The 27422-nt window shown below is 33.1% G+C and overlaps 1 protein-coding gene across 3 annotated transcripts in view; it reads right to left on the bottom strand.

Moving 5' to 3' along the window:
- The window catches only part of EYS (eyes shut homolog), a 743667-nt gene that overhangs the window by 136896 nt on the left and 579349 nt on the right, over window positions 1-27422 (bottom strand). The window lies entirely within an intron of this gene.

Consider the following 27422-nt stretch of genomic DNA (forward strand, 5'->3'; position numbering starts at 1 on the left):
TATAATTAACTGGAAGAATTCCATGAGAACTGGAACAATCTCCAGGAAGTAATGCAGAGTGAAAGGAGCAGAAACAGGAGATCATTGTACACAGAGATGGATACACTTTGGCACACTGAATGTAATAGACTTTTCCACTAGCAACTATGCAATGACCTAGAACAACTCTGAGGCCTTATGAAAAAGAATGCTATCCATATCCAGAGAAAGAACTGTAGGAGTAGAAACAGAAGAAAAGCAACTGTTGATCACATGGTTTGATGGGGATAAAATTGGGGATATAGATGCTAAATGATCACTCTATTGAAAATATTAATAATATTGAAATAGGTCTTGATCAATGACATATGAAAAACCCAATGGAACAGCACATTGACTATGGGAGGAGGCTAGGAGGAGTGAAGTGAAAAAACATAAATCATGTAACCATGGAAAAATATTCTTAATTAATTAATTGAAAAAAGAAAAAAGATTAATTTTTGGAGCTCTAGCTATCAGATTTTTTTTTTCATTTGTGTTGGACATTATCCCATTTGATTTGGATTAAGATGGAATTTATATGTCATTGAATGTGATAACTTATTTTACTTATCTTATCATCTGATAATTTGCAAACATGTCGCCTAAGCTTCTATTGAAGTCAATAAAAATTACAGAAAATAGTGACAAGTATAGATCCCTGACACATGGCAGGGTAAAGAGACCTGTGGACTTATGAAAAGAATGCTATCCACATCAAAGAAAGAAATGGAGGAGTAGAAATGCAGGTGAAAACATATGATTTATCACTTCTTTATTTGTTTATATGATTTGGGTTTTGGCTTTAAAAGATTGCTCTCTTATAAAAATGAATAACATGGAAATCTGTTTTGAGTGATAATACACATATAACCCTGTAGAATTGCTTGTCAGCTCTGGGAGGGGAGACGAAAGAGGGATGGGAGACAACATAATAATGTAATCTTGGAAAACTTAGGTATAAATTTATTACAGGAATAAAGTAAAGAAACAATATTAAAAAAAGATCTTCCCCCAAGTTAAAAAAAAAAGAAAAAATAAATAAAAGGTAAGGCCCTATTCCCAGAACAAACAATTTAGAATAAATGCTGCTTTATATAGAAAGATCATGAATTTCCTCTCAAAGAACAGGAGAAAGTATGGAAATGACTGAGGGATTGTCAAAAGCAGATTGTTTCTATAACCCTGACTCAATTTTATAGAAAAAGAATTGAGTGAGAAGAGTATATATTCAAATTTAAAAATATATTACGATATTTAATGGTATTTTCTAATTCCTGGAAGTCAGTGTTTCATTTATTCATTCATCTACTATAACTGCATACTCAAAGCTCATTGATGGAGATTGATGCTGTGGTCTCAGTGCAAATAGTGCAGGGTGGACCAGAGTAGAAGAGTTCTAGTCTTTTTCAGTCTTCAGTTTTCTTAAACCTTTAATTTGCTTTGAATTCTGTGACTGTTCTGGGCACATCTTGTTTCCAGCTTCAAAAGGAAAATGAATAAGACCAACCCAATTTAGATAGCTACAGAAAAGATTCCTGGAAAGAGTTGACATGAGAAGAGATAGAAGTCTCCATCATATTCCAAGTTTATTACACTAGAGATTTAAGGAACTTCTTCTGTGATATTTAAGGCTCTTTGATTAGCGTTATGCTATAATGTAGATAAATACAATTTCTTTGATAAGTACTGTATGTATTCAATTTGGATGGGTATTTTTTGGAAGGGAGTCAAATCTTGGATATTATCTTTTAACTTCTCCAAATAGAACAGACATCAGAAGATAGATTGAACATGGTCACATCCCCTGGAATTATACTATTTAAGAGAGTAGATATAGATATAATTGTAGCCTGGTACATCCTCTCTTTTGAAGAGAACAAAGAGGAGTCTGGTCTGAAATTCTTGCTTCTCCTCCTGTCAGATTTTAAATTAGGGGAAGAGTAGGGGATAAAGAGACTAGAGATGTATAGTATGTCTTTTTTGAGCTACACACAATACTCTTAGTCTATAAGTAGGGAAAAGCCTTAGTCATAAGTGGAACTTTTATTCATATTCAATAATAAAAAGATAAAAACACTTACAATGTGCTTTTTATTTATTTTTTTATTAATTAATTTTAACATTTAAATTGAATTGAATTAAATTCAATGTTTAACATTTTTAAAATAATATTTTATTTGATCATTTCCAAGCATTATTCATTAGAGACAAAGATAATTTTCTTTTCCTCCCCACCTCCCCCATAGCCAATGTGTGATTCCACTGGGTATCACATGTGTTCTTGATTCAAACCCATTGCCATGTTGTTAGTATTTGCATTAGAGTGTTCATTTAGAGTCTCTCCTCTGACATGTCCCCTCAACAGCTGTAATTAACTGATCTCTGAATGTTTGATAGAATTCAATTGTGAATCCATCAGGCCCTGGGTATTTTTTCTTAGGAAGTTCTTTGATGGCCTGTTGGATTTCATTTTCTGATATGGGATTATTTAAGAATTCTATTTCTTCTTCTGTTAGTCTAGGCAGTTTGTATTTTTGTATATATTCATCCATGTCACCTAAATTGGTGGATTTATTGCCATATAATTGGGCAAAGTAATTTTTAATGATTGCCTTAATTTCCTCTTGATCAGAGGTGATATCCCCCTTTTCATCTTTGATGCTGTTAATTTGCTTTTCTTCTTTCCTTTTTTTTAATTAGAGTGACCAGTACTTTGTCTATTTTGTTTGTTTTTTCAAAGTACCAGCTTCTTCTCTTATTTATTAAATGAATAGTTCTATCACTTTCGATTTTATTAATTTCTCCCTTAATTTTTAGGATTTCTAGTTTGGTTTTCTGCTGGGGGTTTTTAATTTGATAACTTTCTAATTTTTTTATTTGCATTTCCAATTGATTGATCTCTGCTCTCCCTAGTATATTAACATATGCACCCAGGGATATGAATTTACCTCTGATTACTGCTTTGGCTGCATCCCAAAAGGTTTGAAAGGATGTCTCGCCATTGTCATTTTCCTCAATGAAATTATTGTTTCTATGATTTCTTCTCTAACTAAATGATTTTGGAGTATCATATTATTTAATTTCCAATTAGTTTTTGATTTGGTTTTCATGTACCATTACTGATTGTTATTTTTATTGTCTTGTGATCTGAAAAGGCTGCATTTATTATTTCTGCTTTTCTGCATTTGTATGCCATGTTTCTGTGACCTAGTGTATGGTCAATCTTTGTGAATGTGCCATGTGGTGCTGAGAGGAAGGTGTATTCCTTTTTATCCCTATTCATTTTTCTCCATATGTTTATTAATTCTAATTTTTCTAAGATTTCATTCACTTCTTTTACCTCTTTCTTATTTATTTTTTGATTTGATTTATCTAAATTTGATAATGGTTGGTTTAAGTCTCCCACTAATATGGTTTTACTGTCTATTTCTTCCTTCAATTCTCCTAGTTTCTCCATTAGAAATTTGGGTGCTATATTATTTGGTGCATACATGTTGATTAATGATATTTCCTCATTATCTAAAGTCCCTTTTAACAGAATGTAATTACCTTCCCTGTCCCTTTTGATCAGGTCTATTTTTGCTTTGGCTTTATCAGATATCATGATTGCCACTCCTGCCTTCTTTCTGTCAGTTGAGGCCCAGAAGGTCTTACTCCACCCTTTAATTCTGACCTTTTGGGTGTCTACCCACCTCATGTGTGTTTCTCTTGAAGACAACATATGGTAGGTTTTGAATTCTAATCCATTCTGCTATACATCTACATCTACATACTATATACATATACATCTACTATTTCATTGGTGAGTTCATCCCATTCACATTCAAAGTTATGATCATCACTTGTGGACTTCCTGGCATTTTGATATCCTTCCCTAATTCTAACCTTTTGTCTTCAGCTCTAACTTTTTAATCCAGTGGTTTATTTTAATTATGTCCCCTTTGTCCCCTCCCTTGATATATTTCCCTTTCTAGCCCTTCCCTTTTTGTCCCATCACCACCACCTCTTCTTCCCTCCCTTTTTTATGTTCCCTCCCTCCCTACCCCCCTTGGTTTTCCCTTCTCCCTACCCTTGTTGGCTAAGATAGAATTCAAGATCCCAATGGATCTGGATATTCTTCCCTCTCAGAGTTGATTTCCCTGAAAGTAAAGTTTAAGTAAAAACTCTCTTCCTCTCCTTCTTATAGGAGTTTTCTTCCCCTCCCCTTTCCATGTGAATCTTTGTGTGAAAAAGATTATTCTATTTGGTCATTCTTTTCCCCCTATTTACACATTACTTTTTCCCCACATATTAATATACATAGATTGATATAAATATAGTCCTTATAGAAGAGAGTTTGAATAAAAGAAAAAGATAACATTTTTCTACTTTTCCCTTTCTTTCATATTTACCTTTTCAGGTATTCCATGCTCTTTGTTTTTCGATATTGAACTTTCCACAGAGCTCTGGTCTTTTCTTTGCAAAAACTTGGAAATCTTCTATTTTGTTGAATGCCCATACTTTCCCTTGGACGTATATAGTCAGTTTTGATGGATAGCTCATTCTTGGTTGAAGGTCCAGCTCTCTTGCCTTTCTGAAAATCATGTTCTATGCCTTACGGTCATTCAGAGTGGAACTTGCAAGGTCTTGTGTGACCCTGATTGGCATTCCTTTATATCTAAATTGTCTTTTTCTGGCTTCTTGTAAATTTTTTTCTTTTGCTTGAAAGCTTTCGAATTTGGCAATTACATTCCTGGGAGTTGTCTTTTGGGGATTTAGTGTAGACGGTGTTCTGTGAGCTCTTTCAGAGGCTTTATTGCCCCCTTGTTCTAGAATCTCTGGGAAATTTCATTTGATTATCTCTTGTATTACGATGTTAAGTTTGCTGTTTATTTCTGGCTTTTCTGGAAGTCCAATTATTCTTAAATTGTCTCTTCTCCCTCTATTTTCCAACTCTATGACCTTGTTGGTGGGATATTTTATGTTCTCTTCTAATTTCTTGGTCTTTTGGCTTTGCTTCATTAATTCTTGCTCTTTTACATGCTCATTGTCTTCCAGTTGGCTGATTCTGACCTTTAAAGCTTAGTTTTCTTTTTCAGTTTTTCAAAATGGTTTTGTAGATCTGTGAATTTCTTTTGCATTTTTTCCCACTTTTCCTCCCAGAAGGCTTCCATCTTTTTGATTATTTCTGATTCAAATTCTTCATGGTTTTGTGGAGAGTTTCTGTTTCTTTTGGAAGGTTTTGGAGCATTTGCTTGTGTTTCCTCTTCTATCTCCTCTGCATTTTGTATTTTTGCTCCATAAAATGTGTCCAAAGTCACCCCCTTCTTCTTGTTTTTCTCGGAGTTTTGAGGTTTTTCTGTGCTGTTTTCCATCTCTATCTTAGTGGGGAGGTCTAGCTTTTCTTATCTCTGTCTGGTGTTCAGAGGCTTTAGCCCCAAGCAAATTGTCTGTTCGCGGTTATTACTGCTCTCAGTTTTCTCCCAATGTTTCTTCATTGTCTTACTTCCATGCTCTGAGCCTGGCTTGGCACTATCTGCCAGGTATCTCAGAGCCTTTGTGGACCAGAGAGGCCTGAGCTCTGAGGGGGGAGGGTCCAAGTCTTCTAGGAGCTCGGAGGGCTCATGATAGAATTAACTTCAACTGGGTTGGATTTAGTGTGTCTTAAAGCAGGGACCTTCCCTGAGACTCGGAGGGAATGATCCAGCCAGGGGGCTACAGGCTCCCCTCTGCCTTTCTCTGTTTCCCTGCTGTCTGAGTGCTCCCGTGACTGGCTTAGGTTGTTTTAAGGGTGCGGCCTTCAGAATAGCCAGCCCTTGGGTCCTTTTGCTGGCTCTTATGTTCCCTCTGCTGCCTCAGACTCAGAGCTCTGGGTTGGGGGGGATAGGTCATGGGACCTTCCTTCTGCCTACCCCTTAGATCCAAGTGATCTCGGGTTCTTGCTTTTGGAGGGCTGTACCTTTTGATCCAGGTCTAGGAGGAGGGTTCCCGGGAATCTATCCTGTTGTTTGTTTTGAATTTAGGTGTCCTAGGAGCATACAGTTTGAGATCGGCACGGAAGGGGTTTCTGGAGATCTGAACTTTAGTTCTCTCTAAGCCACTATCTTGACCGGAAGTCCCAATGTTTAACATTTTTAATAAAATTAAAGTTATATCTTATTTTACAACCAAAGAATTACATTCCCAAATATTGGAAACTTAGGATATTAACTTCAAAGCAAGAAAACAGTGTTGCATTTTCACAACTACTCTAATAAGTGGATTTAGAAACAGTATTAGAAACAGAATATATTTCCATGATATGAACAACTTTGTCCATATTAATTATTCATGAATACAAATTTATTAATTTACTTATTCATCAAAAATTTGTTGTGTACATACTGCAAATCATTTACCCCCCAAATTAATAGACTTATAATTTCTTTTTTAATTAAAGGAATCTTATCCATTTAATTCAAATGCATTTCATCTGTCAGATTTGTTTCTTAAATAAATCATTTTGAAAATGAACTAAGAAAATCTCTTTAAAGATATTTGATAATTAATTTTTGTCAATTTATCATAACCTAATGTATATCTTGTTTTTATTTTTAAATTGATTTACTTTTTTGAATTGTATATTTCTTCAGTATTCAGTCTTATTTGTCCACCTCTGGTGATTCCTATTACACTAACAAATACAATAACAAACAAAATCATTAAAATATCGATATTTATTTGTAACTTATGTAATTTTAATATATACATGTAATTATATTTGTAATTTATTTGTTGGCGATAATCACCAAGGAGTAAGAATTAGTTATTGGGCAGGAAATAATCCATAAACTTAGAATCAGAGACCATACCTACTTAAAATTTGTGACATAAATATAGAGGAAATATAGGAATGTTTAAGGAAGTATCCTGGATTGGGGAACAATACATTTCTGAAAAGTCAAAATCTATATTAACAACAATCTATCATGGAACATGCAAAGCTCTGAGTACACTGAGCAACATTAAGTCTCAATTATTTTGCCATTATCGTTTGAAGCAAGTATCAGAATGGGACACTTCTCAGGGAGAGGTGGTCATTAATTAGTTGGTTATGCTTCTTTAGCAATGGAAAGACACTGGAATTAACTATGACAGCATCAATTTTTCCTGCCCCTCACACATCAAAATGAGTATTGAAATAGCGGAAAAATGGTGCTGTAAAGTTTATAAAGAACTGTACATACATAATTTCATTTGATCTTAATGGTAATATTGTGATGTAGATAAAATTATTATCCTTATTTTACATTAGATAGTAAACTGAGGTCAAAGAGATGAAAAGAATTACTCAGAGTAATACAACTAGAAAGTATCAAAATCAAAATTATAACCTAGTTATCTCAACTGCAATTTCAGTGCCAATATAACAAAATCCTACTCACAAAAAAAATAGTGGTTGCCAAATTATGCCTTAATTAATCTTTATCCCTATTGACATACTGATTTGTGAATATTTTGACTGTCACTTTACTTAGTTCTAAATATAACATAATTTTTAAATTGGCTAATTTACTAAAATTTACAAAACAAATTTAAAATATCTAAACAGCTTCCAATATTTATATTGACCTCATTTTCCTTTTTATTTTATTATTCCTACATGAAAACAGGAAAAAAATTATGAATTAGCTCTGTATAATTATTATTCCATAACTTTACTTAGTAAAATGGAACCAGAAAGATAAAAATAAGCCAGAAGGTAGATGTAACTTCCTGAAAATATAAAATAATTAACAGAGATATTTGTTATTTTGTGTCTTCTTAAAATGTTTTATTTGTACTTTTATTAGGCTTTAGGCAGAAGAAATTTTTAACGATAAAGTGTAATACTTAAAGCTACTAAACTAATGGACTATGGAATTCAGGCATATTCATAACAATTTTGTTAAACAACTCACAGGAAAATGCAATAGAAATAAAAATATTTTTTAAAGGAGAAACTTTTAGTGAGTATGCTTAATGGAATATAAATTTGACTTCTAAAAAACTACCTGGATAAGCAAAAGTAAAAGAAAAAAATGGGTGCATGTATCAAAATTAAATTCGATTTGGAATTAATCTTTGAATTGTTACAGCAAATTAAACTTTAGGCTTGAAAAGCTTTATGAGTCCATTCATAAGTCCATTCAAATAAACAAGTATTAAATAAAAATAATGCATTCCACATTGGGCTAATGACATGAAGAAAAGCAAATACAAACAAATACAATAGTATCTGTTCTCCAGAATCTCACAGTCTAATGGGAGTGAACTACTATATACAAATAGGATATACACAGGATAAATAGGATATTATTATAGCTGGGATGAACTAGTATGAATGGAGAATGGGAAAAATTCTTCAGAATGTGGGATCTTAGGACCTGAAAGGAAGTCAGAGAAAGCAAAGAATAGAGATTTAGAAGGGAAAGAAATCCAGGTAAGAGAGATAGCCAATGAAAATATTAAAATTAACTGAATGGGAAAATGTGTGATGAATATCTAGAGAGGGATAAGGTAGATAAAGGTATATAAAGTATAAAAAAGTATATAAAGACTGAACATAATGGGAGAGGGTATGAAGAGCTTAAAAAATCAGAGAATTTTATATTTGATCTGGAAGGTAATAGGGAGCTGCTAAAGTTGTTTGAAGAAGGGAAGATATGGTTACACTTGTACTTTAGGAACGTCAATGTTATACCTGAAGGGAGGACTGGAAGGGATTATGATAGCAAGACCAACACAAAAACTAATGTATTAGTCCAGACACAAAGAGGTAAGGTCCTGCCCTATTACAGTGTCAGATGAAAGATGGTATCATGAGTAAGAGTCATAATGAAGGCAGAATAGATAGTAGTACTTGCCCTCTAGTGGTGTAGAAGGGATTAAGATAGCACAGAGGATAAGACTGGGGCTTGAGACCGGAATATCTGAGTTCAAATATTGCCATACTTACCTGCTGGGTGACCCTGGGCAAGTCACTTAACATCTATTTGCAATAGTTTCCTTAACTGTAATATAGGGATAATAAGAACATATGTGTCTAAAGGCTGTTGTGATGATCAAATGTGGTACTGTTTAGAAAGCACTTCACACAGTGACTGACACATTACAGGCACAAAATAAATATGTTCTCTGCAAGTGGGAAAACTGAAATTGACAGAAGTTAAGTACCTTGTCTAGGTGACACAGCTAGTAAATTTCTGAATCAAAATCTAGATTCAGGTCTTCCTGATTCCAGCTTTAGCATTTTACGAGAACTTTGTCTTATATTCTGTGTGACATGAATTTAGACTTGGAAAACCCATATAATTAGCTATTAAAATGATTTGTAAGACTATAGCTGATCAAAATATTCATTTATGTTTTTAAAGGACACACACATAGATTATGAAATATGCCCTTTTAAAAATAATCTCATATGAAAAAGCTATCCAAAAGTTATTCACCACAAAGCATTTGTATAACATGAAAGACCAAGTTTCCAAATGGAATTGCTTTCAGTAACGAGTAAATGCCAAGTCAAGTTGACTAGTTGCAATAGTAAAGTTATACCAAGGAAGCAAAATGCCAAAGCTTGACAAATGTGGTATTGAAGTAAAGAAAATTGACCACATCAAGTTGCTGAAAGAGCATTTTTGGTTTTCAGTGCTTGAATGTGAGTAAATAAAAACAAATGGTTTCTTAGTGTTGTGTTTCTGAGTGCCAAAGAATATGTAAGCTATGAATCAATGAGCATTACCTCACTGCAGCTGTATAAATAGGACAAGATAGAGATTTTGAAGCATAAAGAATCCTTTTCTAAGATTTTCCTCCCTTTAAATTTCCTAGTATGAAGGCAGAAAATTCGAGGTATTTGGGTTTATAAACACTGCTAAATTTATTTCCAGGTCATTTCCATTGCATTCTTCACTTAAGCTACACTGGATTATTCATTGATCCCTTACAGAAATTCTCTGTTTTCAATTCGACAATTTCCCTTATAGTCTAGGCCTAGAATGAAAGTTCTCTCATTTTTATCAGTTGAAATTCTACCCATTTTTCTAAGAGCTTCCTACTTCTCCAAGAAACCTTCTCCTAATTCAGGTAGAAATACATTTTCTGAAGAACCAAAAGTTCTTTGTAACTAATTAGTTGGCATGTGAAAGGCAGGAATTTAGTTAGAACAAAATACTTAAGGTAGACAGTAAGCAAATTTGTTGTTCTTCAGTCATTTAAATACTGTCTAACTCTTCCTGATCTTATTTTGAAGTTTTCTTGGCAATGACCCTTGAGTAGTTTGCTATTTCCTTTTCTAGTTCATTTCATATATGAAAAAAACTATGGCAAACAGGGTTAAATGATTTGCCCAGAAGTCACAGTGTCAAAATCTGGATTTGAAATCAAGTCTTCATGATTCCAAGCCCAGTACTCTACGTACATGTGAAGTATAGCAACGTCCTGCTAATCACCATAACCATGGCTTAGAATGCCCTCTTCAGATGCTAGATCAATGATGGTAAACCTTTTAGAGACTGTATCAGGTCCCACCCCCACAGACCATGTGCCATGCCCCACCACCCCTAAACCCACACAGGGGGAAGAAGAGAGCACTTCCACTGGCCTACTGGGTGAAGGATGGGTGATGTGAGGAGTGTCCTCATCGAGTGTAGAGAAGGGGAAGGGAGTGGTCAAGTGTTCCACTTCCTTCTAGCTATGCCACCTGTGAGTCACCCACCTTACCCCATGTGCACTCCCATTGAGCTACTGAGCAGAGGGGTAGAGAATGTGAAAAAATATTGTCATGTGCAGTGGAGAAGGGGAGGAACCATTACTCTCAAGTCCTTCTGCCTTTCTAGTAATAAACTTGGAGGAGGGAGAGCAGCCACATGCTCACAGAGAGAGCTCTATATGCCATATTTGGCATGTGTGCCATAGATTCACCATGACTAGTCTAGCTCTTAGGAGATTTCTCTGCAAATAAAGGAGTGACATGCTATATGAGAGTTTTAGAATAAATGAATTGTGAGGAGTCTCTGTGGGGCTATAAATCTCTACCTCAAACCTTTGGTCTAAATTCTTTCTTTTTTACATAAAATCTTCATGTATGTCTTTTTAAAGGACAGACATGCCATTTATATACACACATGTACTTTTTAATAATGTCTCAAATAAAGCTATCCAAAAGTTTTTCAACATAAAGCATTTCTATGAAAACTACATGAAAAACCATGTTTCTCAATAGAACTGCTTTCAGATTGTCCTGTTTGACTTTGTGTTAAGATTTATTTGTTTATATCCTATTCATTTAAAAGTTTACTGAACATGAGAGACTATATTTTACTTAGCTGGCCTCCCCTCCTTCCTTGTTGTTCAATTTTTTTTTTCAGTCATATACAATTCTTTATGATGCCATTTGGAGTTTTCTTGGCAGAGATGCTGGAATGATTTCCCATTTCCTTCTCTAGCTCATTTTACAAATGAGGAAACTGATGTACACAGGGATAAGTGAATTATGCAGGTCACACAGCTAGTAAGACTAGATTTCAACTCAGAAGAAGACTCTTCCTCACTCTAGGCCCAGCACTCTATTCACTGTACTACTTAGCTGTTCTTCTCCCCCTTTTATTCATTTTTTATCTGTATTCTTCATATAGAATTACACTGAAATGGCATAAGGGTAGAAATATGAAAATTTTAGTACTACCAACCTACTGAGTCTATTCATAGGCCACAATACTTTCCAATTTTTTTTTTTTGTTTCACTGACCTTGTGCAAAGAATCCTTAAAAAATCCTTCTATCAGGGCTACTTACAAGGGAATTCTATTGCATCTTTCCTGAATTCCATCAGCCTCTCAAATCTTACATATTCTGTCTTTCATTTCTCAGAACCTATCCAGGAGATTGATTATCTAATTTGAAAAAAATTAATGTATGTTGACATAAATTAGGGACCATTAACATACCAAACCTCATGTAGAACATTTTTAATTTAGCAGGGCCCTTCAGTATTTTCATTCAAAGAAATCTAGCCTCCCTGGAAGTTTATTAATAGGATATTTTTATTAGAAGAATTTTCAAATCTTACTACATAAAACTGAATCAAATACATAAATTATCAATAACATTTCATATTTTTGCTGATAAAGTATCAGGTCTCTTATAAATTATACAAATAACAAAGGATAAAAATATATTTTCTTATAATTTATCATGGACATAGTTAAGCATGAATATTTTTCATAATTAGGCCTTTATTTTACTAGATATTTTACTAGATAATGGAATTTACTGATGACTTACTAACACTAAGTTAGTGTTAACTCAAGATATACAAAAGAGTAAAGAATTTTTTCACATTACCTTTTATCACTTTGGGCAGTGTGATAGGGAAAGGGCATTTTGCAAAAGATTGTGTAATGCAAATATCAGGTATTGACAGGAGCATGTGGCTAATTTAGTTTTCGCCTTGATTTTAGAAGCTAAGCTGAGTGGAGAGTCACCAAATAAATTCTTCTATAACTTGCTAAAGTCCTTTTCCCACCCCACAATCCCTCACCTCTTTATAAGATTCTTTTGTTGTAGCATCAAATTACAGACACTGAATAGCTAAACTGAAGTAGCTTCTGAGAAGAAAGATAGTATTTTTAAAATTCCTTCAAAGTAAGTTTTGTATTTTTAATTTATGGTACCATTTAAAATTTATTTGATGTTTGATCATTGTCTCTATCAAGGAAGATTTATGTATCATTAAAAACTATAAAAGGAAGGCCTTTAAATGATGCTATTGCTATTCTACTGTAATAAGAGTAGCTTAGCAATATAAGCATGAGTTTGAAATTCTTTGTTTTTTTAATAAATACTAGTTGAAATAGAGGACTTTGAAAACTAAAAGTAAAACACTTTTTTCTGGCATATTCAGCTTTCTGAGTGTATGGGGGACAATCTGGGGGGAGAGAGAGAATCTGGAACTGAAAATTAAAAAAAAAATTGAATGTAATTCTCTTAAAGAATTAACCTTGTCCCTGTTACTTTCTTTTGATATTCCTTGAAGCAACTCTCCTTAAATGTGCTAATATTATCTTCTCTGGAAAATACATAATAATTTCCATCTCAAAATTCTGCACAAATAAATAAGGCTTATAAAAATCTAAAGTATGTTTTAATATCAAATAGTTACTTGCTTTCCAAGTTTTTAGTTTGTATTGGTTTTTTCTCTGTCCACTTGGTTATCATTAAGTCTGTTTTCATCTTTCTCTCTGTCTCTCTGTCTCTCAAATAGTCCTCTATTGTTCTACTCTAAACACTCTGGGTAGTTGTATAGTTCAGCTCCTGTGCCAGGAATACAATCCCTTTTATACTCTACTTATTGAAGTCCTCCTTTTCTTTCAGAGCTGAAATCATTTGCTGGTCTCCACTAATTTAATTTTTCTTCTTTGTATCAACAATAATATAATGTTTGAAGTATGGGGAATCTAACTAAATGTTTGTTGAATTGAATTGAACATAAAATGATATACATTTTTTCAACTCTATATATTTTTAAAACTTCTGATACTTTTATACTATACTGAAATAAATTGTTTTAAAATGGCCTCTGAGTGAGCTATTCAATAATGATGGGGTAACACCATAATAGAAAAAAAACATGTTCTTACACAAACCATTTTCACAGTAGAAATCCTTCTTTTCTTTTTCTAGTTTTCCATGCCAGTGGTCTCCAAAGTGGGCTGAATAGATTATAAGGTTGTATAACAATTAATTTTGGGTATGTGAAAATAATAGAATAGCCTGCCTCTTGCTTGCAACAGTTGCTTAAACTTTTCTACTTGTCTTCAGTAGATAGTCAGCCACATCTATTTCTGCTCAGGGAGCAAGTTAGGTAGGTGGTCATTAACCAGTTAAGCCCTGTAGTCCCTTATTCCTTACAGTATTATTGAAGACTTCATAAATATCCAAGGCTGTGATCTGTAGTGATCTGAGCTTCCTAGTTCTTATAATATTACACACCACACACATACACACACACATATATATATATACATATATGTAGAAATATATATAAAGCTTGATTTTATTTATTTGTTTATTTATTTATGGCTTATAATTTTTTCCCCTCTTCCTTAATTCCTGTTCTCATACTAATGGACTTCAACATTCATGCTCATTCTCCCTCAAATTCTCTGACCATTCAGATTCTTAGCTTACTCAATTCTTATTTCCTACTTATCTATCTCACCTCAGATACACCTAAAGATGATTATAGCCTTGAACCTGTCATTATCCAGGAAGGTGCACCCTCCATGTTTTACCAAGAGATCTCCAGGCTTCAGAGTTACTCCACTGATAATTGATTAGTCATTTATCTAGAAGTAATAGTCTTAGCAATTTGACTATAGGCACAAAATTTTAAGAAACTGGCTTTTGATTACACAGCTAGTATAATTCATACATGGGCCTTCAAGGTAGAGATTCTTCATCTACAACTATATACTCCTTAAAATTGATATTAATAATAAATCAGGATTTTTCTAGATACTAAATACCACATAAAATTATATTGCCATTATCTCCAGAAATCCATTTAAAAATTGTAGCCTTAGGTGGCCCCTGTTTAAGGGATAAATATAGACATAGAAATATGCATATTTCTGATATAGAAATTGCATGGACATAAAAGTGTTCAAATTATGAAGACAAACTGAATATCAAACTTATAAAAACTTGTGAGCATTTTTATGGATTCAGTGATGTGTTAAAGGAAGCAAATATTAAAGAAGGTAAAAGGGAAGTTTTAAATAGAGAAATTCCATTAGTTCAGATATATAAAACAATATTTTTATAAGTATAAATCATCTTGAATGTCTACTTATTATAAAATACAACAAAGTTCAGTAATTTTTTTGAAATATTTCAAATGTGATACAGTTATGACACTATTATCCTAAATCTTGGGCAGCTAGGTTGTTTATTAGATAGAGTATTGCATTTTAAGTCAAGAAAGCCCATTTTCCTGAGTTCAAATCTGACCTCAGAAACTAGCTGTGTGACAGCTGTGCAAGTCATTTAGTCCTGTTTGCCTCACTTTCCTCATCTATAAAATGAGGTGGAGAAGGAAATAACAAATCATTTTAGTATCTTTGCCAAGATAATACCTAAAGGGGTCATGAAGAGTCAGAACTTAAATGACTAGACAGCAAAAAGCATCAATCATGTATCACATTAGACAGAATACTAACTCTGAAGTCAGAGATTCTGTGTTTAAATCTTGCCTCTGAGACTTAACCATGTGTTTGATCTCATGTGTTTATGCATGTCTGTATGTATATAGTATTTGCTTTAGAAAATAGAGTTTCTTTTAAGCATATAACCTTATACATTACTGGTATAAGTTGATATATTTATATCTAAGATTATTATCTTAAATTACATTGAGATATTTAGAAAATCCTACAGGTATTGGTATATATGTATTGCATATGTGTGTGTTTTAAAAAAGAGTGAGTTTGTACACACACACATACATATAAACATACATACATACATATATACATATATATATATAATGTGTATTTTATATACCCTGCTTGAATATCACTTCAATCTCTCTTCCCTCCATTCCAACCAATACTTTCATGAAGAACTTTCTTTTCCTGATATGAAATACATTTTAAATTCCAGGAGAAATTCAAGAAAACAAATGTGTCCATAGCAAAATATTATGTCACATGAACACATATATGTAGGTACTTATCAACATATAATATGCTTACATTTAAATATACATAATATACCTACATATACATAATATATACAACATATATGTATGGTATACACTACATGTATATACACATCTCATTTAATAATTTTTTTTACAAAATATTCTTCTAAGAAATTCATATTTTCCTTATTTGAGCCTCAGTTTCTTTGTTTATAATATGAGGGAGGTTGTCACATAATCTCATTATTTCTTTCCATCCCTAAGTCCCTTGAAATTCCATGAAAATCAATGAAATGCTTTTGTAAATATAAAATTGGCTTCTTTGTGATTTTCATTTTGACATAAAATCATTTATGCTTCATTTAACTATGTGATAAATTGATTTAATATGAAATAAAAGTGCATTTGAGGTATCTTTATAAATGCTTTAAAAACTGTCATAAAATTATTGCCCAAATATCTTTGAAAAAACAAAAACATCACGAAGTTAATTATTTTCAATTTTTTATGAGATTTGTGGAGGAAAAGAAAATGTGGATTTTGTGCTAAGGAAGACTTTAATCTACATTCTGTCACTTTGTGTGAAAATGCTTATTACCCATTCTCCATGGTTCAATAAACTAGAATGTGATCAGTAATTCCCATAATCCTCTCTAAATTTTCCTTCTTGGTACATGTCATAGTTGTTGCCCATGCATGAAACATCTCATCTGTAGAAAACAATGACGGATGGTTTTCCATTCCTTTCTAATGAGCCATTTTGAAAATGTCTGGGTCATTTTATTGTTGTTTGTTTAAACTTCCTTTTTCTTTGAGTTTTGTGTAAAAATACTCACCATGTTTTCAGAAAATCATTGAATGAAGGGCAAAAGTACATACAAAATTGATTTTGTTATGCGTTGTCATCTGCTATAGACATATAATGAATCTATGTCTGAAATAACAAGGTCATCACATACTTCTTATTGCCATATGGTTTTCTTAGGATTAAAAAAAATCCTTGAGGTTCTTAGTTTCATAGAAAATATGCTAGGAATAAGGACCCTCCTATGGGTAAGGAATCGCCTATGAGTCAATTTTCTAAGCTTTATTCTATAGATTTCGTTTTATGTGCTTGTCTAAGAATAAGCTCTTAATAAGTACTGGTTGATTTGTTATATCAATTTTGGTTTTGCAAACTTTAAAACTTGTTTTTGTTTCTTTTATCTTTCTTGGCTGTATTTTGGACATTTAAATTACTGAATGATTTACTTCTAGATAAATGAAGCATATTATGTTTCAGGATATTATGGACTATTTACCCATTTACACACACATTCTATACTTTTATATGTTCTATAGTATACCTAAAAATCATAGAATAATAAAACAGATGCTAGAATGTATCTTGCCAAATTGCCAACTCAGCCCATTCTTTTTACAGATAGAAAAACATTGAAGGTTTAAATTCTATCAAAATGTTGCCTTCTAAAATAGTGATAATATAAACAAATTAAGGGAACACAAATAACTAATCTGTCAAACCTCCATAAAGGGATGAATTTAGGTCAGAACAAGACATAGAAGAACATTATGAGATGTAAAATAGATAACTTTGAATACATTAACAAGTGTCTGCAGAAACAAAAGCAATACAACCAAGGTTAGAAGGCAAATAACAAATTAGGAGAAATAAAAACTTTATATCAAGTCTCCATAATAAAGGGTTCATTTTAAAATACAGAGAGAATTAAATTAAATATATAAGAATACAAAGCATTTCCCAATTGACAAATAACAAAGGGAGATGAACACGCAATTCTCAGATGAGAAAATGGAAACTATCTTAATTCATATGAAAATATGGTCCAAATCAGTATTGATTAGAGAAATGCAAATTAAGATAACTCTGAGGTGCCTACTTATACCTATAATGACAAAACATGACAAAAAAAAGAAAATGATAAATGGTGCTGGTAGAAATGTGAACTGATACAATTATTTTGGATAGCATTCTGAAATCATGTCCAAAACTTCATCAATCTGTGCATACATTTTGATAACATAGTAATACTGCTACTGGGATTTTATCCCTAAGCAAATAAGAGGGGGAAGATAATTTACCTGTAAAAAAAAATAACTCTTTTTGAGGTGACAAAGAGCTAGAAACTAAACAGTTGTCCATCAGTTGGGAAATGGATAAATAAGTTGTGATATATACCTCTAACAGGGTACTATTGTGACATAAGTAATGACAAACAAGATCATGACAAAAAAACAAAACCTGGAAAGACTTATATGAAGTGATGCAAGGTTAAATGAGCTGAACCAAGAGAACAATTGTACATAGTAACAACAATAATGTATAATGATTAACTGTGAATAAGTGAACTATTATTAACAAGGCAAAGATTCAGTACAATTCCACGAGAATAATAATAGAAAAAGGAGGTTCACCACCATAGAAAGAACAGATGGAGTCCAAATGCCAACTAAGACATATCATCTTTACTTTATTTCCTCTATAAATTTTTCTCTAGTGAAAGCACTATGTTTCTTTCACAACATGGTGAACATGGAAATATGCATTATATGGCAACATATGTACAACCTATTTCACATAACCTGCCTTCTTGGAGAGGGGAAAAGGGTGCAAGCTTGAGAGAGAAGATGGTTTACAAAATATCAAAATAAATATTAAGAAATTATGTTGGCATGTAATCTGGAAAAAAATAAAAATTATGATTCAAAAGATGTTGTTTTCTATGTCTGTAAAATCTTTAATCTGTTAAATAGTAAAGTTATATTTCTTAGTTGGTGGTTTCATAGGGTCTTGTGAATTAATAGCAACTCAACAAAATATGTGTGTATATATGTATGTAGAGGGTATGGCCATCAATTCCTGTGGGGAAAAAGACTATCACACCTAATGTTTTTCATGCACTGTGCCTTATTTGTGGTAATAAATAAATATGGAAGCATTCTTTTATTTAGCATTGTGCTTGCTTATTTAGAATTGAGGAAAATAAATGACCAGTTTCAAAGGAATTATTTTTTTCATTAAAAAAGATAATTATTAGGAAAAAATGATTAAAATTCTAGGACTTTAGAGCAAGGTAAGCTAGAGGCAGAATAGAATGGTCATGTGGCCTGAGGAAACTGTATTTAAATCACATTTGCTTTTCATTTGACCTTAGAAAATTCCCTTAAATTCTCTAGGCCTCAGTTTTCACATATGTTAAAAGAGGGGTTTGGGCTAAATTACCTCTAAGGTCACTTCCAGCTGTGATCCTGTAATTACTTATTTTAATTACATTTTAAGACAAGCAAATAATTAATTAACAATAAGAGGTAATTTTTAAATTATTATTTAGAAAGGTTTATACTTACAAACAGAACTCAGTTTTCCATATAGAAACTTAAACTTTTTAGAATGGAAATTCATATGTAGTATTAAAATGAGTCAGTTGGGACTTCCGGGTAAGCATGGCTGCAGAGTAGACACAGCTCACTTCCTCTCCTCAGACCCAATGACACAGACAACCCCAAAAGACCCCCCCAAAAAAAAACAACCAACCTCATAAGAACAGAGGGACCGTACACTAAGACACAGCACTGAAGGTAGGTGGGATTCAGGCATTTCCACAATATAAGGGAACAAAAAGCTGACCTACCCTCCACCACCTACCAAACGTCGGAGCCAGAGTTAAAGTCAACACTGGGCAGAATCAACAAGACCTAGCAGTTTCCACACTGAATGACCATAAAGCCTGGAACATGATATTCAGAAAGTCAAGAGAACTGGGTCTTCAACCAAGAATCAGCTAGCCATCAAAACTGACTATATACTTCCAGGGGAAAGAATGGGCATTCATCAAAATAGAAGATTTCCAAGAAAAGACCAGAGTTCTGTGGAAAATTTGACATCCAAACACAAAAAGCAAGAGAAACATGAAAAGGTAAATATAAAGGAAAGAGAAAAGGAGAAAAATGTTATCTTTTTCTTTTATTCAAACTCTCTTCTATAAAGATTACATTTATATCAAATTACATATATATGTATATATATATATATTAATATGTGGGGAAAATGTAATGTGTATCTCTCGAAAAACTGTATCCTTCATTAGAGTTGTTAGAAGAATCACGCATAGGAAAAGATTGGGGCATCAAGACAATATGGAGAAAGGTGGGAAAGAAAGAAAAAGGGAGAGGGGGAATTGTTGATGGTACTAAGATATACTTCAAGAAATAGAAAAAAAACTAAATAGAATAATCTTTCTCACACAAAGATACACATGGGAAGGGGAGGGGAAGAATTCACCTATAAGAAAGAGAGGAAGAGAGTGCAAATTGGTATTACTTAAACCTTACTCTCAGTGAAATCAACTCTGAGAAGGAAGAACATCTAGATCCATTGAGATCTAGAATTCTAGCTTATCCAACAGGGTAAGAGAGAAGGGGAAATTAAGGAGGGAGACGGGGGTTGGAGTATAAAAAGGGAGGGAAGGAGAGGGGGGAGGGAAGTTAACAGACCCAAACCAACAAACAAACAAGAAGGGAACAAAAAGGTAAGGGCTAGAAGTGGAAGCATATCAAGGGAGGGGACAAGGGGGACTGATCTAAAGTAAATCACTGTCTTAAAAGGTTATAGCTAAAGAAGAAAGGTCAGAATTAGGAGAGGATATCAAAATGCCAGGGAATCCACAAGTGACAATAATAACTTTGAACGTGAATGGGATGAACTCACCCATAAAACATAGACGAATAGCAGAATGGATTAGAATCCAAAACCCTAACGTATGTTGTCTCCAAGAAACACACATGAGACCTCACAAGGTCAGAATTAAAGGATGGAGTAAGACCTTTTGGGCCTCAACTGATAGAAGGCAGGAGTTACAATCATGATATCTGACAAAGTCAAAGCAAAAATAGACCTGATTAAAAGGGATAGGGAAAGTGAATATATTCTGTTAAAAGAGAGTATAGACAATGAGGAAATATCACTAATCAACATGTATGCACCAAATAATATACCACCCAAATTTCTAATGGAGAAACTAGGAGAATTGAAGGAAGAAATAGACAGTAAAATCATATTAGTGGGAGACCTGAACCAACCACTATCAAATTTAGATAAATCAAATAAAAAAATAAATAAGAAAGAGGTAAAAGATGTGAATGAAATCTTAGAAAAAATAGAGTTAATAGACATATGGAGAAAAATAAATAGAGACAAAAAGGAATGTACCTTTTTGTCAACACCACATGACACATTCACAAAGAATGACCATAAACTAGGTCACAGAAACATGGCATACAAATGAAGAAAGGCAGAAATAATAAATGCTGCCTTTTCAGATCATCAGGCAATAAAAACAAGAGCCAAATCAAAAATTAAATGGAAATTAAATAATATGATACTCCAAAATTGGTGAGTTAGAGAACAAATCATAGAAACAATTAATAATTGCATTAAGGAAAATGACAATAGTGAGACATCTTTTCAAACCTTATGAGATGCAGCCAAAGCAGTACTCAGAGGAAAATTCATATCCCTGAGTGCATATATTAACAAATTAGGGAGGGCAGAGATCAATGAATTGGAAATGCAAATTAAAAAATCTTGAAAGCAAACAAATTAAAAACCCCCAGAAGAAAACCAAAGTAGAGATCCTACAAATTAAGGGAGAAATTAATAAAATTGAAAGTGACAGAACTATTGAACTAATAAATAAGACAAAAAGCTGGCAGAAAAAAAACCAAACAAAATAGACAAAGTACTGGTCAATGTAATTTAAAAAAGAAAAGAAGAAAAGCAAATTAACAGCATCAAAGATGAAAAGGGGGAACCTTACCTCCAATGAAGAGGAAATTAAGGCAATAATTATAAACTACTTTGCCCAATTATATGGCAATAAATATACCAATCTAGGTGATATGGATGAATATTTACAAAAATATAAATTACCTAGACTAACAGAAGAAGAAATAGAATTCTTAAATAATCCCATATCAGAAAATGAATCCAATAGGCCATCAATGAACTCCCCAAGAAAACATCCCCAGGGCCTGATGGATTCACAAGTGAATTCTATCAAACATTCAAAGAACAGCTAATCCCAATACTATACAAACTATTTGACATAATAAGCAAAGAGGGAGTTCTACCAAACTCCTTTTATGACACAAAAATGGTACTGATTCCAAAGCCAGGCAGGTCAAAAACAGAAAGAAAACTATAGACCAATCTCCCTTATGAATATAGATGCAAAAATCTTAAAAAGGATACTAGTAAAAAGACTCCAGCAAGTGATCAGAAGGGTCATTCACCATGATCAAGTAGGATTTATACCAGGGATGCAGGGCTGGTTCAATATTAGGAAAACCATCCACATAATTGACCATATGAACAAGCAAACCAACAAAAATCACATGATTATCTCAATAGACGCAGAAAAAGCCTCTGATAAAATACAACACCCATTCCTATTTAAAAACTCTAGAAAGCATAGGAATAGAATGGTCGTTTCTAAAAATAATAAACAGTATATATCTAAAACCATCAGCTAACATCATCTGCAATCGGGATAAAATATATGCATTCTCAATAAGATCAGGAGTGAAAAAAGGATGTCCCTTATCACCTCTATTATTTAACATTGTGCTAGAAACACTAGTATTAGCAATTAGAGAAGAAAAAGAAATTGAAGGCATTAAAATAGGCAAGGAGGAGACCAAGTTATCGCTCTTTATGGATGATATGATGGTCTATTTAAAGAATCCTAGAAAATCAACCAAAAAGCTAATCGAAATAATCAACAACTTTCCTATACTAACCACTCTGTCCTTTTTCCCATCTTGTCCTTTTTGTGTACCAGTTTAAAACTACACTCTTCCTTTCTCTTGAGTTTCTGTACCTCCTAAATTATTGTATTGTCTTTTGTCAAACTCGGTTTTGGATAACTCTTATCATCAGCTTTCACTTTTACAAACTGCTGGTACATGAAGATAGAGAAAACATGCAACCCTTTTGACTGAGTCCACTACAAATTTATGTTTCTCAATTTCAAATTTTCCTTTGCTGCTGCTAAGTGATCTTTCTATACCTCCCTTATTAACACTGCTGTCCATTCTCCTCAGACTCTCTAAAATCTGTCCATTCATATGCAGTCTTTTCCTGACTCTCACTCCACACATCCTCTGAGCTGAGAAATCTCCCCAATATTTTACAGAAAATTTTGTGACCATTTACTGTGAGCTTGTTCTTCTCTTTTTCTAATCTCTTATTCCTCATAAATCTTCTGCCATTTTCTCAGCCTTCATCATCAGTTTACATGAAGAAGTCACCTGACTCTTTACCAAGGCTAACCCCACTACCCACTCAAACAATCCCATTCTATTACATCATCTACAACAGAAATGTTCCTGTTTTACTTATATTCAATCTCTCCCTTTCTATTACCCACTACTCTGTTATCTACAAATATATATGTTTTTCTCATTTTCAAGAAACCCTCACTTTTTCCTTCCATCCTGGTCCCTCCTTTATTATTTCTGTCTTCTGTGGCTAACCTCTTTGAAAGGAGCATCTACAGGTGATGGATCCTGTCATTCTCTTTTTAAATCCTTTAAATCCAATCTCTGACCTCATCATAACTCCAAAACTGTTTTCTCCAAAGTTAATAGTGATTTTAATTGCCAAATTCAATGATTTGTCTCACTCTTTTTTTAATAAACTGAAGTCTTTGATATTGTTAATTAACCTCTTTTCATTTTCAGGATACCAGTTTTTCTTGGCTCACCCTGCCATCTATATGGTCACACCTTTTTTAGGCTTCTATACTGAATTCTCATCCTGTCCATGTTCTTTCTCTAAATGTGTGTCTTAAAAGACTCTGTCATATTTATTTTTCCCCTTCTCTCTCTATAGAGTACTATTCACTTGGTGTTCTCATAAGCCCCAATGGATTTAATTATCATCTCTACACTCATGATTCTCAAGTTTCCTTATCTTGATATAACATCTTTTCACTTCCAGTCTCACATCTCCAGATGTTTTCTGGACATCTCAAACTGGATTTCCAAAAGATATCTTAAATTCACCATGTCCAAAGCTGTTTTTCCTTCAACCCTCTCCCTACCTATGAACCTATCTAAAACTTTTGAAGGTGCTGCCATATTCCCAGTTGAAGTGGTCTACATTTCCTCCCTGACTGCTAGCTCTCTTTCATCCCACCTCATAGCTAATTTGTTGCCAAGGCCTGTGCATTTTACTTTTGCAGACATTCTCAATTATGCCATTTCTTCTGAATAGTGAGCTGTCTCTGGCATAGGTGTTTAGCCACTTGGTAGGTCTTCATGCCCTAAATCTCCCCTCATGTTAAATCATCCTCAATTCACTTACCAAAGATTTTCCTAAAACTCAAGTTTAAACTGATGCCACATTTTTTGTTCAATAAAATCTAGTCATTCCCTATTATCTCCAGGATCAAATATAAAATCTTGTGTTTAGTGTTTAAAGTCTTTCATAACCTAGGATTCCCACTTCTCTCCACTTTTCTAATGTTGATAGACATTTTTCTCTAGCATATACTCTTTGATTCAGTGATAAAGGCTTCTTGGCTGTTCCTCAAACAAGACATTGAACATGTCTCTCATCTGTGGGCTGGCTTCCATTCTTTGAAAGCCCTTCCTCCTCATCTCTTTCTACTGTCTTCAGTAGATTCTTTCCAGACCCAATCAAAACCTCCTCTTCTATAGGAAGTCTTTTACAACTCCTCTGAATTCTATTGCCTTCCTTCTATTAATTATATTTTATTTGTTCAATGAAAATTATTTATATATTGCTGTTTAGCTCCCTTATTTGATTGAGAACTTTTAGAGGGCAGGAACTGTCCTGTTTCTTTCTGTATCCATAATCCTCACCACAGTTCAGAGTACAGAGGAGAAATCAATACATTTTTATTGAATTATTCACTATTTCTCACAACTAATGTTCTTAATGATGGCATATAACTATGGAGCTGCAGGTAGGGATGCATTTGTAAGATGAACTTCATTTATATCTGAAAAGGATAAAGGAGACCTGAATATACACACCCTTAAAATATATGATGCCATATATACACCATATGTATGGTGTATATATGGTGCCATATATATGGCACCATATGATGCCATATATACATATATACACCATAAAATATATGACTCCAAGATGAAAGGTAAGGGTTTAAAAAATATATGATGCACACAAAAGTCAGTGGGGTATAATTAAATTGTTGTTTCTGAATGCAGTGAAATATTATTGCAGTAAAAGAAATTATGGAGTATAAGATCTGGAGTTATTATGAACATGTGCAGACTGTGAACAAAACCATGAAAATAATTAATACAAAAGACAAAAATATAGCAAATAAGAACTACTTTTAAAGGCTTAAGAACTACAATCAATTAAATAACCAATCAGGTTTCTAGAAGACCTGTGAAACTTCACCATGTGGCTCCCAAAAGACCTCATCAGCAAGATTTGTGCGGGAGATGCAAAGGCAAACACCTCTTCTGTGACAGTACCTTCAGCTTCAAATACATCATTTAAGAGAATGAATATGTAAAGAGTACAGCTGTAATTTCTGCAAACAGACGAGCTTCTTTTGCCTACCACCTTCCCTTCTTTGAATTAAGGCTAATCAAAATAGGATTACTTAACAGAGCCATTAAATAAAGGTATTGCAAAACAATCTATACATTAAAAATATGATGAAGCATATTTATCATTTGCTGATATAGAGGTGATAGACACAATTTGCAGAGGTATACATGCTTTGTCATAGGCAATAGGTAGATTAATTTTTTTCTTTGAGTGTTTTTTTTATAAGAATAGATTTAATGTACAGAATAATAAAGAACTAATTCCAGAAGAAAATCAGACAAGCAGTATGGTTTTGAAAGAAATATGGAGATTTTATTGTATGCTTTTCTAAAAGATATTCAATATGAAATAGAGATGCAGAATTATTATGAAATCCACTTTTATACTTCTACTGCATGTATGTGAGTACTCCTCTGTTAATACTCATTTTAGATTTTTTTTAAAAGAAAGGCTTAAAAAAACTAAACCATTTGGCCCAGAAATTTTTCTATTAGACATAATGACTCCACATCCACCTCAAAGTTGAGTTATACCAGAAGACCGTATATATGCCAAGATATTCAGAGCAATGTTCTTTGTAGTAGTAAGGAATTAGAAGAAAAGGAAATGTTCATTGACTGAGGAATTTCTAAAGAAATTGTGTCTTCTAATAACCTTGAAGCCTCCATGAAAGCAGAGGAAGATAGAAGAAATACAAAGTTTAGAAAGTAGAACCATAAAATAATTTATACACAATGTTTACAATATTGTAAATAAGCACAAGGAATGCAACAAGTATGAGGAACTCTATCCATGATATTATAAAGATCAAACTTCATCACAAAGCAGAAATATGAGAATGAAAATGATTCCTTCTTTTTTTTGTAGAGGTGAAGTGTGGATGTGGTATGTTACATTTACCATAAGACATGATTGATATAGTAGTTTTTCTGCACTTTTATATATTTCTTTATTAAATGGTATAATTCTAAAAATGAGTAGGAGAAATAGACTTAGAAATTAAATTAATGTAAAAAGAAGAGATATCAACAAAATATATTAACAAAAGCAAAAATTACTAAAATGGTATTTTGAAAATGAGTATGTACTTATTAATTTATGTTTGAGGAAATACATGATGAATCTTCATATACATCTCTTGATGAAAAGAGGAATCCCGTGTAACAAGATCTTAAAATTATCTGGAAGACCACTCTATAGTGACCAGCAGAAAAGCAGGTGAAAGAGCCAACACAAGTGCCAATTAAGGAGACAACAACAGAGCCAGATGCTGCTGGCAAAACATGTTCCAGAGTGTGACATCTGGGTCCAATAACTGCCACACAGAGCCCCATCTGTAGCTAAAGCTGTTGACTCTGCTTTGGGGAAAGAAAAATCAGAAATAAAGAAGGCAGTTAAAATCTAAACTGTGCCAGGAATAGCAGAAGGCAGGTTGAAGTCAGCATTCAAATTACATCCCTAGCCCAATTTGCTTTTTAATGTCTTGAAACTGAGTAAACACCAAACTGTGTTAACTCCAGTTGTTTATAGATGAGCACATCGAGGTAATTCAGGAATACAGAATTCACAGATCCCCAAAACAGATTTGATATTCTAACATATGTTCATTATATTAACATTTTTCTTAAGGAATGTGAACATATGGTCAAAGATATGAAGAAGTAATTTTGATTTTTAAATATACATATATATGTGCTTATGGATACACACACATATAATTTATGCCATGCTTGTTATAGTCCATATTATGGCTTACTTCAACATGTTTATAATTGACTAATGAAAGAAGATTCTTTAAAATTCATATTACTCTAGTGAAAGCCATCCCCATTATTTGATTTTCTTCAGCTGTTCAAAAAAGTCAGTGAAATGAAAGGACCTTGAATTTCCTTCAGATTACAAAGAAGCCATAACTCAAATGAAACTATAAGGGAAGAGTCCACAGGTTGAAAACTCTCAATTGAATATATTTTTCTCCATCACTCATCAAATTATGACTGACAACATTTAGTTTCCTCATAGTCCTTTTGATGTAGAGTACATGTAAAGACATGAGTTTTTAACT

The sequence above is a fragment of the Monodelphis domestica genome, chromosome 2 (genome assembly GCF_027887165.1).
Source record: "Monodelphis domestica isolate mMonDom1 chromosome 2, mMonDom1.pri, whole genome shotgun sequence".
NCBI classification, from domain to species: Eukaryota; Metazoa; Chordata; class Mammalia; order Didelphimorphia; family Didelphidae; genus Monodelphis; species Monodelphis domestica.